Source organism: Erinaceus europaeus, chromosome 20 (genome assembly GCF_950295315.1).
Source record: "Erinaceus europaeus chromosome 20, mEriEur2.1, whole genome shotgun sequence".
NCBI lineage: Eukaryota > Metazoa > Chordata > Mammalia > Eulipotyphla > Erinaceidae > Erinaceus > Erinaceus europaeus.
The window spans coordinates 13,204,648-13,221,298 of NC_080181.1; the positions used below are offsets into that span (position 1 = coordinate 13,204,648).

Genomic DNA, 16,651 nt, shown 5'->3' on the forward strand with positions numbered 1-16,651 from the left:
CCCCTTTCTCCTCTGTTTGGAGCGCCCAAGTCCCCACCAGGCCTCCACACACACATACAGGCCAATGCAAGCAGGTGGGAACCTAGGTCTGGCCCCAGGGCCCCCATCAGCCTCCAGCACCCCACTGGCCCACCCCTAGGCCAGCTGGTGTCATCACCCTGGTGCGCACCCAGAAGACAGCAGCCAGCATATCCCTCCTGCTAAGAAGTGTTCCTTAAAGCTCCGGTGAGTCTCTCTCTGCCAAGCAGGCCCCGGAACAGATTCTTCGAGACAATAAATCCCGCACATTAAGCCCAGATTTCAGCACCCCAGTGGGCTTGGAGGAAGGGGTGGAGCGTCCCACAGACCAGGTGGTGGCTGCCTTTTAATTAAAAAACAGGAACAGGCCGCAAGATGGCATAAGGCTTGCGCAAGAGGCTCTTGTGCCAGGGGCTCCGGGTCCAGGCCCCAGGTTCAGTCCCCAGAACCCCTATCAGCCAGAGGCGAGCAGCTAAGCGGTGACCATGAGCTCCTGAACATTCTGCCCCCTCCCCCCACCCCCCACCCCCCCTGAGTTTCTGATTTCTGACGCACAAGAGCCGGCCTGGACTCGACCCACCATGATCTGATCTGGACACCAAGGGGAGACAGGGAGACGGCCTGACCACAGAGCAAGCACATGGAGCGACAGAGCACTGGCCAAGAGGAAGACACTGCTCCAGCCTCCAGCCTCACGGAAGCTCTCTCCATGGCAAAGCCTGACCCGAAGAGCCTGCAGGTGCTGTCAGGAAAGACTCCCTAGCTGACAAGCACAACCCAAAGTCCCACAGTCCTGAGTAGAGGCACCCAGGAAACAGCTTCGATGTCGCCTTCCAAGAGTCACTGCTACTGCTCTTTCACTCGGGGGAGAGGGCTGTCTTTCTATTCTCTTCTACAAAAAAAAAAAAATAAATATCCATCCTTTATTATTATTATTATTATTATTATTATTATTGAGGTACCAAGGAAGGAACCCAGGGCATGTATGGATACCACTGAGTAGTCTCCTCAGCAAAAGAAAAAACTTTTACTATTTTCTCTCCAGACAGAGAGTGAGAAGAAAGGAATGCAGGTGCCATGGCCCCTCACAACCACAGCTCAAGTACCGCAGCCCCACGGGGACCTGGGGGACAGCTGAGCCAACCCCAGGGTGCTGGACAGGCTACTCTGCTTCCCTCCCAGCCTGGAGCTCTGAGAAGAGCTCCCCCAAGCAGCCCTAGGATCAGTCTGCAGCAACTGAGTTCTGATCCTGTCACTGTGCGGCCCTGGGTCAGTCCGGGCACCCTCCCTGCCTCAGTTTCCCCATTCACAAATGGCAAGAAACAGGAGCCCTCCAGAGCGGGGTTGTGCTCAGCAGGTGAGCACCCTCAATTTGTGCCCTGCAGACCTTACCCCAGCCCCATTCCTTCAGTCTCCCCTTTCTGGCTCCCTGGCGAACCGGCCAGAGAGTCTCCATACTGCTGCACCCTGAACAAGCCAAGCCTGCTTCCAGCTCCAGCCTCTCTCCCTGCCTCGGACCACAGCTCTGAGCACCCAGGGCACAGCTCCCTGCCTTGCCGCCAGGGAACCTGAACTCAGCCTGTTCCAAACCAAGGCAACAACACAGGGGACGGGAGGAAGGGGGAAGGGGTACTGCCTCTGAACATCAGCAGTGCTGAGATCCTTTTAATTTCTGAGCCTGAAACAAAGATGTTCTTATGAACCCCCTCACCTCCACCCCCCATCTGCTGCAGCCCTTTTGGTTAAAAAGGCCTATTTGGGTCACTTTCAGTCATTTCATTCAAGGTCTGCCCGAAAGACCCACTCCTGCCTGGAAGCACTTGGTCTTCTGGGGGTGGAGGGTGGACAAGGGAGTCAGCACCTTCAGCACGTGGCGGGATGGGTGCTCCCAGGAACCCGCTTGGGGTTGATGCCTTGTCAGGCCTGGGGCACAAGGACGGTGGGGGAGGGGGAGGGGAGATGCAAAGGCCAGACAGGCTCTTGGTGGAGAGAGAGGACAAGAATGCAACAGAGGAAGGCCCCGGCCAAGAAGCCCTGAGGAGCTGGCTAGTTGGCTTCTAGGTTCCCGACAGACAGGCGCAGGCCAGCCAGGGAGGGCCTTAGAGGAGGACGCACAGGCCATGCCCCATGTGACAAGCCTAGAACAATGTCCTCTTCAGGTGCCTCTGAAGCCTTTCCCAGCAAAAACAAAACAAAACAAACAAACAAACAACAACAACAACACCAGTGTAAAGTGCAGAGGTGGTTACCACAACCTCCTCAGCACTGGTCATTCCCTTTTCTGTTGACTGTAGGCCATTCTCAGGGGCGTGAAGTAGAATCTCACTGCAGTTTCAATGTGCGTTTCTCCGACGGAGGGGAGTGGAATGTTACTTTAATCTGCCAGGGTGGGTGACCTTGGCCTTTGAAAGAAAACCACACAGTCACAACTGCCTCCTTGCCCCTCCGGGAGCTGTCTCCGCTGCCCCAGTCTACCTCATCAAGCCCCCGCCTACTCCCCACCCCACCCCACCCCAGGTCTCCTGCTTGTGTGCTTGGTGACCCTGCTCAGCCGGGAGACGCTGACAGGGCTTCAGACGCTGAACAACTTTAAATATGTTGACAGTGACAACTCTGGTGGCGGCAATTCCAATTAAGCTACAGATCAAATAAGTTTGTTGAGCGGAAACTACTTGCAATTAGCGCCCTGGCCAGCTTCCCGCATAGCAGATGCTGACGGGGGGGGGGGGGGGGGGGGGAGGACGACTGTGTGTGCCCAGAGCTGGAGCACTGGGCTTGGAGTCCATCTGCAAAGGGGAACAAAGCCTCCTGATATCTGCTGTGCTACTGTGAGAAGCAAATTCGATCACGTTTGCTAAAGGGTTTCCTTTGGTGGTGAGTTGCAGAGTGAACACAAACGCTAAAGGGATTGCTACCGTCAGTGTTAAAGATGATTTGGCCCGGAGGGTGAAGTACCAACAGTGCTGGACTTGTTAGCATGAGGTCCAGGGTTTGATCCTTAGCACCTGGAGGGGAGGCCCTGAGCCCCTCCAGGACCTCGGGACCCCTCATGGCTCGGGCATGGGCAGAGCTGTGCCGCAGGCCTCTGTAAAACCCAGCCCTTTCCTCTCCTGGCCTCCTCATCCTCGGGGGTGGGTGAGGGCTCGCCCAGGAGCGTGGCCAGCTGTGAGCATTGAAGGAGCAGCAAGCCCCAAGCCTGGCGCCCTCTACCCAGCCGGCCTCAGTGGCAAGGAAGCCAAGGATCATGGCTAATGCAATGCACATGATCCCATTACCGATGTGAAAATTGATTCTAACTTGTGGAGAAAGAAGAGGGGCATCTGCTTGGAATGCTAAGTCTGAGGGTTTGGGACGGCGGCGGGGCTGGCCATGGGCCCTGTCCATACAGTGTGTCCTTGGGATGGGTGGGGGCAGGGGACCACGTAAATGTTCTGCTCCCTTGAACAGGCACCTGTCTGCCCGCACTCCTTCCTGCCACGAAAGGACAGCCCAGAGCAGACAGCAGAGGGACAGATGGACATGTGGGGCTGCAACCCACGCCATGCCAGAGTGTGGAGCCCTTTTCTTCCCATGAGGCAGCAGGGGATGAGCCCAGGGCCGCACACACACTCTCACACTGGCAAGCCTCCTCAGCCCCATTTCCGTCTTCTCTGAGGAAGAGGCCCCACGGCAGTGGCCTGGGTGCTGAGCACGATGCTCCCTGCTGGATGCTGCTCCTTCTGCCCTGCTCAGAACTGAGACACAGGAGAGCCTGAGGCCAGTCACAGCTTGCATGGAAGCGCAGGGACGACGCGCTCACGGTTCTCCCTGCTGGGCAGACACAGAGACGCCCCCTCCTCTACTTGGGCCTTCTAGTTGTCTGTGGTGGTCTGTGGCCCCTCAGACTGCGTAGCCCCCCAGCCCTCAGCCTCATCGGGAGCCCAACAGTCCCTGCACACCCCTCCAGTCCTCCGCTCGGCCTGGCCTGCAGGGCTGAGGTCCAGACCTGGGCTGAGTGCTGAAAGCCGGGCTGCACTCGGTGCGCAAAACAGGGAGCAAGGGAAGAGATAAGGGAACAAGGGAAGCGGCAAACTCAGGGCTCTGATCTCTCTTGCAGAGACCCTCTCAAAGCACTGAGACCCCAAATCCACACCTGCAACTGGTCGCCAGACTCTGAAGAAGGCTGGGCAGGGGCTGAGCCATGGGAGGGAGGTCACGGCTGGGGCAAGAAAACAAAAGATACTCATTAGGAAGCCAGTGAAATGAGTCCAAGGTTGGGGTGCAGAAAGGGAACCCACACTAGGGAAAGAAAAACGAGGGCAGAGCCAACAAACTGTTTAGGCAGTCGACAGAGATGCGAGGGGAAGGATGGATTAAATCAAACTTCAGACAGGCAATCAATGGACATTCTATTAGCAGACACCATATCACCATAGCTACACAGGATGCTATACAATGCCATCCCCACAGAAACAGCCCCCCACTAACAGGGAGGGTCACCACCGCTGGCCAGGGGTGCAGAGCAGGGCAGAGCCTGGTGGAGAAAGACGGGCGAGCAGGGGGGTGCAGGGGGCCTGTGAGAGACGCCTCCAAAGGCGCAGCACCGACCGGGGGCAGGTCCCTCCCCCAGGCTCGGAACACCCAGAGGCGGAGGCATGGCACGGGTGAAGAGGGCATGCAGCTGCTTCACAGGGGCCCCCAAGGTCCCCCGTCCTACCCCTGGTGCCCACCCAGGGACTGGAACCTCGAGCAGCAGGTGCAATGGTGTGATCGGGCAGAGCTCAGCTGGACGTGGCCTGGGGCAGGCTCCTCCCTGCTCCATGCCTCCGTTTCAAAGTCCAGTACAATGGGGTGATGGCATTTTATGGTATTGATGGGGTAGCATCTGTGCCAAACATGATGCCCCCTTGGGTGGAAGCTAAACAGGAGAGCACTGGGGCCAAACTTTCATTCAGGGAAGACTGGAGACAGGGGCACCCCACAACTCCCGAGGGTGCTGGGGTGCTGTCAAAGCCTAGAAAACCTAAAGCCTATGCATCTCTTTTTTGTTTTCTTTTTACTTATTGGATAGAGAAAAAGAGAAACAGAGGGAAGGGGTAGATAGAGGTAGAGACAGACAGACACCTGCAGCACTGCTTCACCACCCTCTGCAGGTGGGGACCTAGGGCTTGAACCCAGGTCCTTGCGCATGGCAGCACGCGTGCTCCACTAGGTGTGCTGCCGCCTGGCCCCATCCTTCATACTTCTTTTTTTATTTTCCCTTTGTCGCCCTTGCTTTTTGTTGTTGTTGTTGTAGTTGTTGTTGTTATTGATGTCGTCGTTATTGGGTAGGACAGAGAGAAATGGAGAGAGGAGGGGAAGACAGAGAGAGAGGGGGAGAGAAAGACAGACACCTGCAGACCTGCTTCATTGCTTGTGAAGCGACTCCCCTGCAGGTGGGGAGCCGGGGGAACTGAACCGGGATCCTCACACCGGTCCTTGCTCTAGGCGCCACCTGTGCTTAACCGGCTGCGCTACCGCCTGATCCCATCCTTCATACTTCTCAGCCCTTCAAAGGTCCACCATTGAGCAAAGCAATGCCAGCTTCTTTTTCCCTGGTCTTCCTTTACAAGGTGCTGGGAATGAACTCGGGACCTTCAGCAGGCTGGAAACCACTGTCGAGCAACCCACCCTTCCATTCTTTCATCTTTAAGAGAGAGAAGAGAGAAAGTAAGGCACTCCAGCACTGCTCTGCTAGCCACAGAGCTCCCCCAGTGCCATCACGGTGCTGCCATATGGTTCCAGGGCTCAGCCCTGGAACCTCGTGCTGACTAATGCATGTGCTGTACCCCCAGCCCTAGGCAAAGCAATTTCTTGAGGAAAACCTGGCCCTGCCTGCAGACCCTGGGAGGCTGGTCTCCCCCCAGCCTGTGGAAGGGCAGTTCTCATCACCCCACTGTGTAGATCAGGAAGGCGAGCTGCACAGACCGCAGTTTGACCACTATGGCACTGAGATCTGACCACTATGGGGGCCCCGGGCCCCTCTGCCTCCCTCCATATCCCCACACTCACCAAGATTTCCCTCAGAACCTCTGTGCTGCCCCGCTCAGCAGAGCCCGGCCAGGAGGTCCCAGGGGCCAGGGTGGGGATACGAAGGTCCCTGCAGGTAGTGGCCTTCAAACCAAGGGGGACCTCTGGGAGTTGTTCCTCCAGCCCACAGCCCCATTCTCTCCACTGACCACTGAGCTTCCCAACAACACACCGCCCTCAATTAAATGGGATTCACAGGAACAGAGAGGTGTCCCCACAAATTCCACCCCCCCACACACACACACAACTTCCACAAGGGCCCTGCAGGGCCTCAGTCACGGCTCTGTCACGCCTCACCATGAAATACCCTTCCTGCATCTTCTCCCCACAGGCCTTAGACCAGTTCGTTGGCTCACTGTTATTTTAAACTCAAAAATTGATTAGCCGTGGAACATGAGTAATAAATACTAATCCAGCGGTTGCACTTGAGTTAGCTCCGCCTGTTCTGGGACCCAGGTTCTCCGTCCATGCCAGGCAGGCCCCCCAGGTGCCAGCAGGGACGGGGTGCTCTGAGGGTGCATACTGGGGGCTCCCTGGCTTCTAGGCAGGCCGGCAGCTGCGGTGGGACCCTGCCCTGGAAACAGACTGGCTGTGGGAGGGGAGCAGCTGGTGGCCTGATCCCACCGCATATGCCCCCAAAGGCGGCTGGGCCCGCACACCTGAGGTGCTGTCCTCACCAGGCAATCAGTGCCAAGCAGACACGCCAAGTCCTGGAACCCAGGCCGGGCTCTCAGCTCCGACCCCCTCAGCCATCTGGGGGCATAGACTCTGCTGCAGGGAGAGTGCCCCCCAACACTACCACCCCATGCAGCCCCACACCAGGGGAGCCAAGGGAACACAGAGGAGCGGCCAGCTCAGTGACCCAAACGGCCACAGTGTTGACACTCTTCCCTTTAGGTGTCCCAGCCTCTGGGACATTCTGTCAAGTGGCCGGACGCTGACCATGACAACCTGAGAAGCCAGCGTCGAAGACGCTTGCCACCAAGGAGGCTGTGGGCACAGGAAGCACCGAGAACGGAGCCTTTGGCTGCTCAGCTTAGGACACAACTCATCAGCACCCCAGAGCCCCCGGAGCCCCCTGCCCTGATTCCTGCCCCACCAAGCCTCCTGCTCCTGGACCTCAAGGAAACAGAACCCAGCAGTGGAGTGTGTGTTTGTGGGGGGGGGGGGGACTTCATCCTGCATAGCAGGTTTAAGACAAAGCTCACCAGGGCCTGTGCCCCACAGGATGTGTGTCTCCTGCCTCAGTGGGTTCACTCAAGGTCTCCGCCCAGCCCTTCCCTACACGCCTCTTGGGTTCACGGCTCCTGGAGGGCAAGAGTTGACACGGCCTGTGATGACTCCCAGACACAAGCACTCGGGACGGCGCAGGGTGCATCTGTCCCACTGACTCCAGCCACCCCTCGTTCCAGCCCCTTGGCTCTGCACCCTGGCGGGACTCTCTCAGAGGCCAGTGGGACAAGGGACAGTGCCCTTGGAGCTGACCCGACAGGCACGTTCTTGCCACCGTTTCCACTCTCTTTACTGAGATTCAGGGCCTCTGCACTCCCTGGCCCCCAGATTCCTGCCCATACCTGGCAGAAGTCAGCCAGATGTGAGCACCTTAGGGTCCAGCGTGGGGTGGCACACAAGAGGCCCTTGGGTAAGCTTCACTGAGCCTTCACTCGGCCCTGAGCATGGCATGCCAGCACGACCCGACCCCTGAACCCTCCTCGCCTCCTGCTGCCCAGCCAGAGGATGTGGTTTGGGAACAGTGTCTCAGACAGACACCACAGAGCCCGAGTAAGTCCCAGTCTGGCGTCTGGCTCCTGAGCCCTCCCACCTCTGCAGCTGGCCCAGGATGGGAGAAGCCCACGAGTGGCCTCCTTGTAAGCGTCTTTGCCGCATAACTAATTGGCTGGCTGCAAGGTAATTTTTCTGTAAAAGGGAAAAGAATTAAAAATATAGAAGGACACTGAAAAGGACATGGTGACAACATTTTTGCGGCATAACTAATTGGCCTTAAGGCAATTTTTGCTGTAGAGGGACATTCCAAAGGACATTGTGAAACATAAAAAGTTGATAAGATTAAAAAGACAAAATACAAAATATTCAAATGTGAATAATGCAAAAAAAAGAAAAACACCTCAAATGGGTTAAGAGTGGTGTATGCTCCCAGAGTCGCTGTGAGGAGTTGGTTTTCTGTCACAGGTTGTATGTATCTGAGCACTTGTGCTCCAAGTCTTTGGTTCGCTCATAGTACTCTTACTTATTATTCAGCGATTGAACTCACTTTTAGTGTGAAATCAGAGTAGAAAGTCAGGTCACGTACTATGGAACTAGAAAAAGATAAGAGATCCGTTTGCAAAGATTTACTCTCTTGTTTCGTGAGTGAAGAGCACCAAATACATTGAACAAGCCTAAGGATGTGGCAGAAAATCTATGAAGGCAGCTGACTGACTCATCCATGGAGAAATGAAACCAAACCCCCCACCATAAGGTTCTTTTCTCTGTGGCCCGCTAATCCTACTGTGCAAATGTCTGCGGCAAACCATCAGATAGAGCACCAGGGGGTCCTAGGGAGGGAGCAGAACAAGGACCCCTGGAAACAGATCTAGCTTTGTATTTGGAAGTTTCTGAAGAAAACTACTGTGTTGCTGGGCTTCTGTTTGCCAGCCAGCGGGCTGGGTGCTCTCACAAACACCTTCTGCAGCTGTAAGGTCAGGACCAAGAGCTCAGCCCAAGGGCCGGGTGGGAGTGCACACATCACACTCTGCAAGGACCCAGGTTCGAGCCCCCAGACCCCTGTGGGGGATGGCTTCACAAGTGGTGGGGCAGCACAGCTGGGGTCTCTTTTCCCCTCTCCTTCCGTCACCCTCTTTACTTCTCTCCTTCTCTACCATATGAAGGGAGAAAATAATTTTAAAAATGGTTGCCGGGATCAGTGGAGTCATTGTGAAGGCACTAAGCCTCAGTCACAGCCCACTACAGAGAGAGAAACACACACACACATACACACACATACACACACATACACACACACACACACACACACACACACACACACACACACACGGCCCAGGCAAGCAGTTTAGCTCCAGGCTCTGATACACACCCTGGCTCACAGGCTTCTCTGTCTCCAGGGCCTCAGTTTCCTCATGTGAAAGTATGCCAAAGCCTCTACTTCACAGGGTCACTGCAAGATGGATTTCATAGCCATGAAGCATCTGGAACACAGGAAGTGCTCAAGAATGCTTGATACCTGAAAGGAAGGATAAAGAGGAGGAGGAGGAGGAGGAGGAGGAGGAGGAGCAGGAGGAGGAGGAGGGAGGCAGGGAAGGAGGAGGAAGCCATTAAGACCAAAAAATGAGACAGTGGAGATTCTGTATGTGGATGAGAGGAGCGATAAGGGATGAGGTTTTAAATGAGTGTTCTCTAGAGGCTTCCAGGAAGGAGACTCTATCATTTGCTAATGCTCCCTGAGAGCACCTTAAGATGCTCAAGTGGAGGTGGAAGACAGCTCACCTGCAGCGTGGGGTCTAAGTTCGAGCCCCAATACCACTTGGAAGTACCAAAGCACCAGGGGAAGCTCTTAAGCTGTAGTGCCCCCTCTCCGCCTCAGAAATCAAAAGAATGAAAATGTCAACCCGGGAGGAACGGAACCGCGCTTGATTGAGATACTAGCGCTCAAGAAAACACACAGTGTTCCAGCAATGAAACGATGCTGTCCTTACCGTACACATGCTGCTTTGTGCTCTTGAATCCTCCCCACCTTGGGAAGAGCCGGGGCCAAGGACCCCTGCTGACGGCACCGGTGCCTAGGTGGGCAGAGCCCTGGACAGGAGTGGCCCCGGATCTGACCCGGCCTCTCAGTCCCACCTGCCTGGTTGCTGTGCAGGTGTGTCCCGAGATGGGGTGGAGGGCACCAAAGCCAGCAGGTACATCTGAGCAGGTGACACTCTCAGCAGCAGTGAGGCAGTGACGGTGGTTACTCAGCACTCGGGCCTGCAGTGCTGGCGGGGCTCTGGGGCTGTGAGAGACCCCACCTCCCTTAACCCACTCTGTTCTCCGTGGCCTCCGGGGGTGCAGGACCCACCCTGGCAGGGCTGTGGGGACCTTCTTCCGTCCTGATCCTGGGCATGGAAGGAGGTCCAAGAGGAGCGGCAGAGATCAGCAAGGGCCACGACTATAACAGCAGCTCTGCAGCTTCCTCCAGGTGCCCAGAGAGGGCCCAGCACCCTGGGGGACAGGCACGCCACTGACCCCAGTGCAAGAGCCCATCTCTCCACCTGCCTCCTGGCCTGCGCCAGGCCCTTCCAACTGGATCCTGTGCTGGCACAGACAGGTGCCCAATTTGGTGTCACGGCGGGAGTCCTGGGCAGGTCTGTGATGCACTCCCCGGGAAAGCTGAGGAGTGCAGAGATCAGGCCAAGGAAAGTGAGCACAGAGGTCACTGAGGAGTCCCAGCTGCCCCAGGCCTGCTGTGGGCTGCAGCTACAGGTGCTCCCTTCAGAGAAAGAGTGTTTGCCTCCCTGCCTACGGGCAACGGGAGCAGGGTGAGGAGAGGCACAGCCCACACCTCTGCACACAGGCACCAGCGTCCGAACGCAGACCTCCTGGCTACAAACTCCAAGAGCGCTTCTTACTAACCATGACATTTGGGGATAACTAGCCACCAATGAGCGCTCACCTCCCTATCTGTGAAATGGGCCATCCAGTTGCTCAGAACCAGTACAGAGACAACACTGTCAATGCGCTTCACTGTCAGAAGCTATCACTGCGCCCACTGGTGGCTAACTTGTCCATGGACCAAATCCTGAGCCCCGCTGAGTGTCAGCCTGTTGCTAGAGATGAAGGGAATCCAGGTCTGCCCCTACTGTCTGCCTTCTGCTTCCCTTGAGCTGATTCTGCCTGGATGCCAGGATGGGTTGGCCCCTGTCGGCCCCCTCCCTCACTCCAGCCATCTGGGGTGAGCAGATGTTTCTGGTGGGCCGAGCCCTTCCAACCACCTCTTTTCACCAACCTTGCAGGGGACTGGAGTCTGTAATGGGGGGTTGGGGGGGTGGGGACTGGGCTGAGACTCCACCGAGATTAAAAGTCATCACACTCAACAGTCATGACCCCAGGTGTCCAATCTGCTGAGACTTGGAGGTGCTGTGCAGAGCTGGAGGCTGGGAGCCTCACGAAGAAAGCGAGACACAGAGAGATGCTCCCAAAGGTGACAAGGTGACAGCAGCACTTCGGTCCCAGGACCCCTCACCCCTGTGCAGCCTGGCTGGATTGAGCAGGACCCCCCCCCCCCGCAGCCCCCAAGTTGTCCCTCCCTACTGTCAGAGCAGCTTCTTAACTTCTCTGATGTATGACTCGTGCCTGGCAGCCAGCTCACTCACACCTCTCAGCCTCCCCTGAGCTATTGATTTCTCCTGCTATTAAACTGGGCTCTGGAACGCCGGCCCTCGGCCTCCAACTCCACACATGCCTTCACTCCATGGCTACCCCCCAGACTCTCTCACTGACTCAGTGACAGGAGAAGGGGAGGCAGCCACAGCGGCCAGGTTCTGGTGGGGTCAAGTGCTCACTGTGGTCGGCGGGCCCGCTCTGACTCAAACTCCATATGTGTGCCAGAGCCACGGGGCCCACCCTGCTATCTGTCACTCAGATCCCAGCAGCCTCAGGGAATGTTCCGGCACCAGTGGGCAGGCACAAAGGAAAAGATCATAGAAACCAGAGAGTGTCGGGAGTCGGGCAGTAGTGCAGTGGGTTAAGCGCATGTGGTGCAAAGCACAAGAATCAGCGTAAGGATCCTGGTTTGAGCCTCCAGCTCCTCACCTGGAGGGGAGTCGCTTCACAAGTGATGAAGCAGGTCTGCAGTGATGAAGCAGGTCTGCAGGTGTCTATCTTTCTCTCCCCGTCTCTGTCTTCCCCTCCTCTCTCCATTTCTCTCTGTCCTAACAAGGACGACATCAGTAACAACATCAATAATAACTACAACAACAATTTAAAAAAAAAAAGGCAACATAAGGGGAAATAAATACTTTTTAAAAAATGAAAAAAGAAACCAGAGAGTGTGGTCTTAATGGCACGGCCTGGGGCACCCCATTCCTGACACCAAGGGTCAGACAGCCCTTCTCTCTCTCTCGACTCCCAATTCTATCAGTTGGTCTTTGTCGCAAGCCCTTCCTAAGCACTCATCGAGGTTACTGAAATGAGACAAGTGTCTGTTTAGCACTTGCTTGAGCATAAAGTGGCCGAGAGGATGGACAATGCTCTCAGTCCCCGTGGGGACAGGCACAGATGGATAAGTTCAGGGCAGTGTGGCCTGAGCACAGGGGCTCCGGAGGCTGAGGTGGTGACATTCAGGCCTCAGCGCACCTGGAGCAAGTCAAGACTCACAGTTTGCTCTGCAGCCACCCGTGTCCATCCCCCAAAGGCTCACAGCCCAAGTCTGGGCACCAAGTCAGAGCTCCCTCTCAGTTGCGTCCCCCCTTCTGGTTTCCCCCCCACTCCACCCCTGCGAGGAGAGTGTATCTCCCATCTCAAAGTTCTCTCCGACACTTCCCGCTCCCTCCCTCAGCTGCCGACCAATCTGTCGGGGCTTCTGCTGTTCCTTGGAAATGTCACTCAAGTGCACCCCTTTCTGCCATCACTCCGCCAAAGACCCTCCACTCCTCCTTCCAGGCCACAATCCTCGAGCCCACGGCTCCAGACCTGAACATCAACCTCCACCCTCCTGAGGCAGCAGCCCCTTCACACCCTGCCCTGGGCACCAGTCCTGGGAGCACCCCAAGTCCCCAGCCTGAGAGAATGAGATGGGGGGGGGTGGGTTCTGCCTTCTGTGTTGGGGAGGAGCAAGCTGGGAAGGTCAACAGGCTGCCAGGTAGGCGACCTCCTCCATGACCATGCTTCACCCCTGCCCTGGGGCCTGGGGCTGTGGACCCTGCTGGGGAGCCCACCCACACACACACCTCAGGCTGGTGCAGCCAGGTGCTACAACCTATGAGAGCTAAGGCTGGCTTCTGGAGGTGAGAAGTCAGCTTTCCGGGTGCAGGCTGCACCCCCCCCCATAATCCCCGCTCCTGGGGGCACACACCATATGCATGGGGAGGAGCAGGGAGGTACAGACAGACAGACAGACACACTCCTGCCACCTGGGCATCCCCCTCTTCCCAGACACATTTCCCCAGTGCTGACCCTGCGCTCACATTCACCTGGACACCATCCCCAGGTAGGCGACCTGCACCCCCACTTCCCCCCGCCTTGACGCGGGAAGTCACTCACCAAGGTGGGGACCAGCTTGGCCACGCTCCTCACAGGTACAGCAGGCAGGCTGCGGCCCACAGAGGCCAGGTGAGCAAGTGGGCGTGGCCGTGGCCGTGAGGGGCGGGGCCACAGGGCCTCGTGATCTCCTGCGCTGGGGGGCGGAGCGACGGCTCTTCACGTGTTTGCGGTGTGCACCCTAGCGTGCGTCGCCGTGCATGCGTGCATCACGCGTCACAGGCCTGCGTCTCGCCGCAGTATCCTTAAGTCACACATACACGCCTGCGTCTCACCGTGCATGCATACGTCACACGTACACGCATGCGTCTCACTGTGCGTGTGCACGTGCCAGCGTGCACGCGGGGTCAGCGGGTCAGCCCGGCGCCCCACCCAGTATCCCGGGGGCCCAGAGGCGTCCTAAGCCAGGTGCTCGCACTACCAGCAGCCTAATTGCAGGCAGGCGGGTGTTGGAGGGCTGGCAAGGGGCCCGCGGGTGCCCGGGGAGGAGACTGCATCACATGACCCATAGGGGCCAGCCACTAAAGGACCCAGGTGGGGACAGAGTCAGTGGAGAGAGGTCCAACAGGCTGCGCACCGGAAGCGCCACATTGGAGAGCGGAAGTGACTGGCGCTAACCCTTGGGGATAGAGGCCTGCGCCCAGAGGTCCCGGCTGCCTGCCTGGGAGTCAGGAGGCAGCTGTGGGCCTGGGTGGGGGTGACAGGACCCCCGGTAGGACCACAGTGCCCACAGGCAGGGATGATGCCGGGCCGGGGCACAGGGAAGCAGCAGAGAAGGACCGAGAAGCCATAGCCTCCCAGTGCAACAAGTGGCGGCAGCAAAACACTTGGCCTGTGCGGATCTGGGGGGATGGGGGCGCACAGCTCCTCGGGGGTGCAGTCCGGTGTACATGCTTTCAGGGCCTTGCAGGGCTTGCAGAGACAGACCAAGTGGCTTTCCCGGCAGCAGGTGGAGGACTGCGGCACAGGGGAGGTGCAGAAGGGAGAGTACTACGAGGAGTGGTGGGGAGGCCTCTTCCCATGCGGCTCCCCGCCGCCTGCCCGCACCTGCCACACGGCCTCCTGCTTCCTCTCCAGGAGCCACTGCCTTCCGCAGCAGGCACCTTCTCCATAGCGGCTCCTCTCTCTCTCACTGTGGAAAGTTCCCCTCCCCAGCCTCAGCAAACCCCAGGCTGGAGCCAGACCAAGCAGCTGCAAGCCAGGTCTCCAGAACTCTGGGTGCGGGAGCAAAGGTGGGGGGGGGAGAGGGGGTTGGAGAGCACCGCCTGGTCCCGTCCTCTGGGCTCAGGTCCCAGCCGTCCTCTCCCCACTTTCAGCTCCAGGACCAGCCTTGCCTCTGGCCTCAGCACTGGGAATCGCGGCTGGAGAGAGACCGTGGCAAGTCCAGGCGACAGCTCCCCATGGAACGCTGACTCCCCACAAGAAATGAACAAAATCCGGAAAATTAAAGGCAGGCTCTGTAATGTGTGCATATTAGATTAACTCTCCAAAGGGTCGTGACCTTGAGAAACACATCCAGCCGGCGAGAAAAATAATCAACCTGATTAACGAGGAGGCCAGAGCTGCAGCTTCAGCAAAGGCAGCCAGCCCGAGCGTGCGGCGGGGAGCCCGGGCCTGCTGAGCGCTGACCTCACGCCCCCAGCCCGGCTCCTGCGCACAGACACCAGGCAGCGGAGCGAGCTGGCCCGGGTCAACTCTCAGACAGCCGGACAGCACGGCTGCCTCTGGAAACTGGTCTGTGGGCAGGTGCTCCTGAAATAGTCGCTGTCACCTAGGAGACCCGCAGGGGGCAAAAGTGCAGACTGGGTCCTGTCCCCCGCGGGCACCCTGCGCTCAGCCAGAGCTGGGATGCCGTGGTCTCTGCTTGCCAGGTACCCACGGCCTGGTCCCCGGGTCCAGCCGGGCCCAGAGCTGCCCTCCTCTCTCCAGCCAGCTCAGGCCCTTGGGAGACATGCCCAGGAGAGCCACTGGAGGGAGGCATGGAGGTGGCACCGCGTGGCATCACCAGACAACAGCACTGGGAGGAAGATGGCAGCATAAAGTAGAGATGCCAAGAGCAGTGTGTGCAGCCAGAGGGCCGGCAGGGGAGCGGCTGCATTGCCCGGCCACTGCCAGCCAGGCCGCCCGGAGCCAGCCCAGCCCCCCGCGGCCTCCCACCCCCAGGCCCGGCCAACTCTCCCCGCGCCCCAAGTCCTCCCTCTCACTTTCCGCAGCTCTTGGGGAGCCAGCCAGGGCGAGAGGCACAGGTGCTCCCGGCGCCCCGCACCGTCCCCGCGCCCAGGCGGCCCACCGAGTCCCCCCCCCGCGCCCCCGGCTCCGCCAGCGCCCCTTTCCCGCCGCCCCCTCCCCCACGCCCAATGCAGGTCCCCGGAGTTTCTCCTCACTTCCCACTCGGGCAAGTGGGGTGTGATGAGAAGCGCCCGCTCGCCCAGGCGGAGAGGGTCATCGGGACAGGACGCGGGAGCCCCCCCCTCCCCAGCGGCTAGGCAGGCGGGCGGGCGGGGGGGTGTGGTGGCGGCGGGGGCCGGGGCCGCAGATGGCTGGGGAGGCGGCTGCGGGGTTGCGGGGGCGGTCGCCCTACGGGCCGAGGCCGGGCTGGGAGTTGTGCCCGCGGGGGGCGAGGGCGCGGGGGGCCGGCGGGCCGCGGGGCTGCGCGGGGAGAGGACTGGGACCTGGGCAAGTCGGGGAGCGGCGCGGGGGGCTCGGAGCCGCGGGACGCGGGGCTGGGGCGCAGGCCGGGCTGGGAGGGGGAGGTGGAGCGGGTCGGGGGAGGGTGCCGGGCAGCGCCCCCCGGGGCGGGCGAGGCGGGAGGACGTCAGAAACGGGGGGGCGCCGCGCGGGGCTCTGCCCTTACCTGGGCGGCTCCGCACCCCGGCCCCGGGGCCCGCGCCTCTCGGCCGGCGTCCGCGTCTCGTCCTCCCTCCGCAGCAGCTGCGGCGGCCCCGGCGCGATCCGCCCGCCCGGCGCCGAGGCAGAGTCTGTGTCCGGCGGCGAGCGGGGCGCGGGCAGCGCGGGAGGCTCGGCAGAGGCGCGAGGCGCCGCCCGGCGGGCAGCGGGGGAACTGCGGCGGCCCGCGCACGCCGGCTGGGGGGGCGCCCCTTCGGGGCCGGCGGCCCGCACCCCGCCCTCGGAGCCCCGCGGGGTCTCTCCCGCTCGGCCAGGCCCGGGCGCAGGGGCGGCGCGCCGGCCGAGGGTGCGAGCGGCCCGGGGGCAAACTTGCCACCTCCCCCCGGGTCCGAGAGGCCGAGGCCGGGCGGGGGCGATGGGCGCGGGGCCGGGGAACGCGGGGCAGGTGAGGGCGCTGCGGTGGATCGACGTCCGGGGGCTCCGC

At 59.5% G+C, this 16,651-nt stretch overlaps 1 protein-coding gene across 2 annotated transcripts in view; it reads right to left on the reverse strand.

Annotated features, from left to right (window-relative positions):
- Nucleotides 1-16,281, reverse strand: part of GRIK4 (glutamate ionotropic receptor kainate type subunit 4) — a 343,337-nt gene extending 327,056 nt beyond the window's left edge. For both annotated transcript variants that reach the window (XM_060179894.1, XM_060179893.1), the window contains exon 1: nt 16,175-16,281. The gene's annotated coding sequence lies outside the window, so the exon portion shown is untranslated. The remainder of the gene's footprint in view (nt 1-16,174) is intronic.
- Between the last annotated feature and the right edge of the window lie 370 nt (nt 16,282-16,651).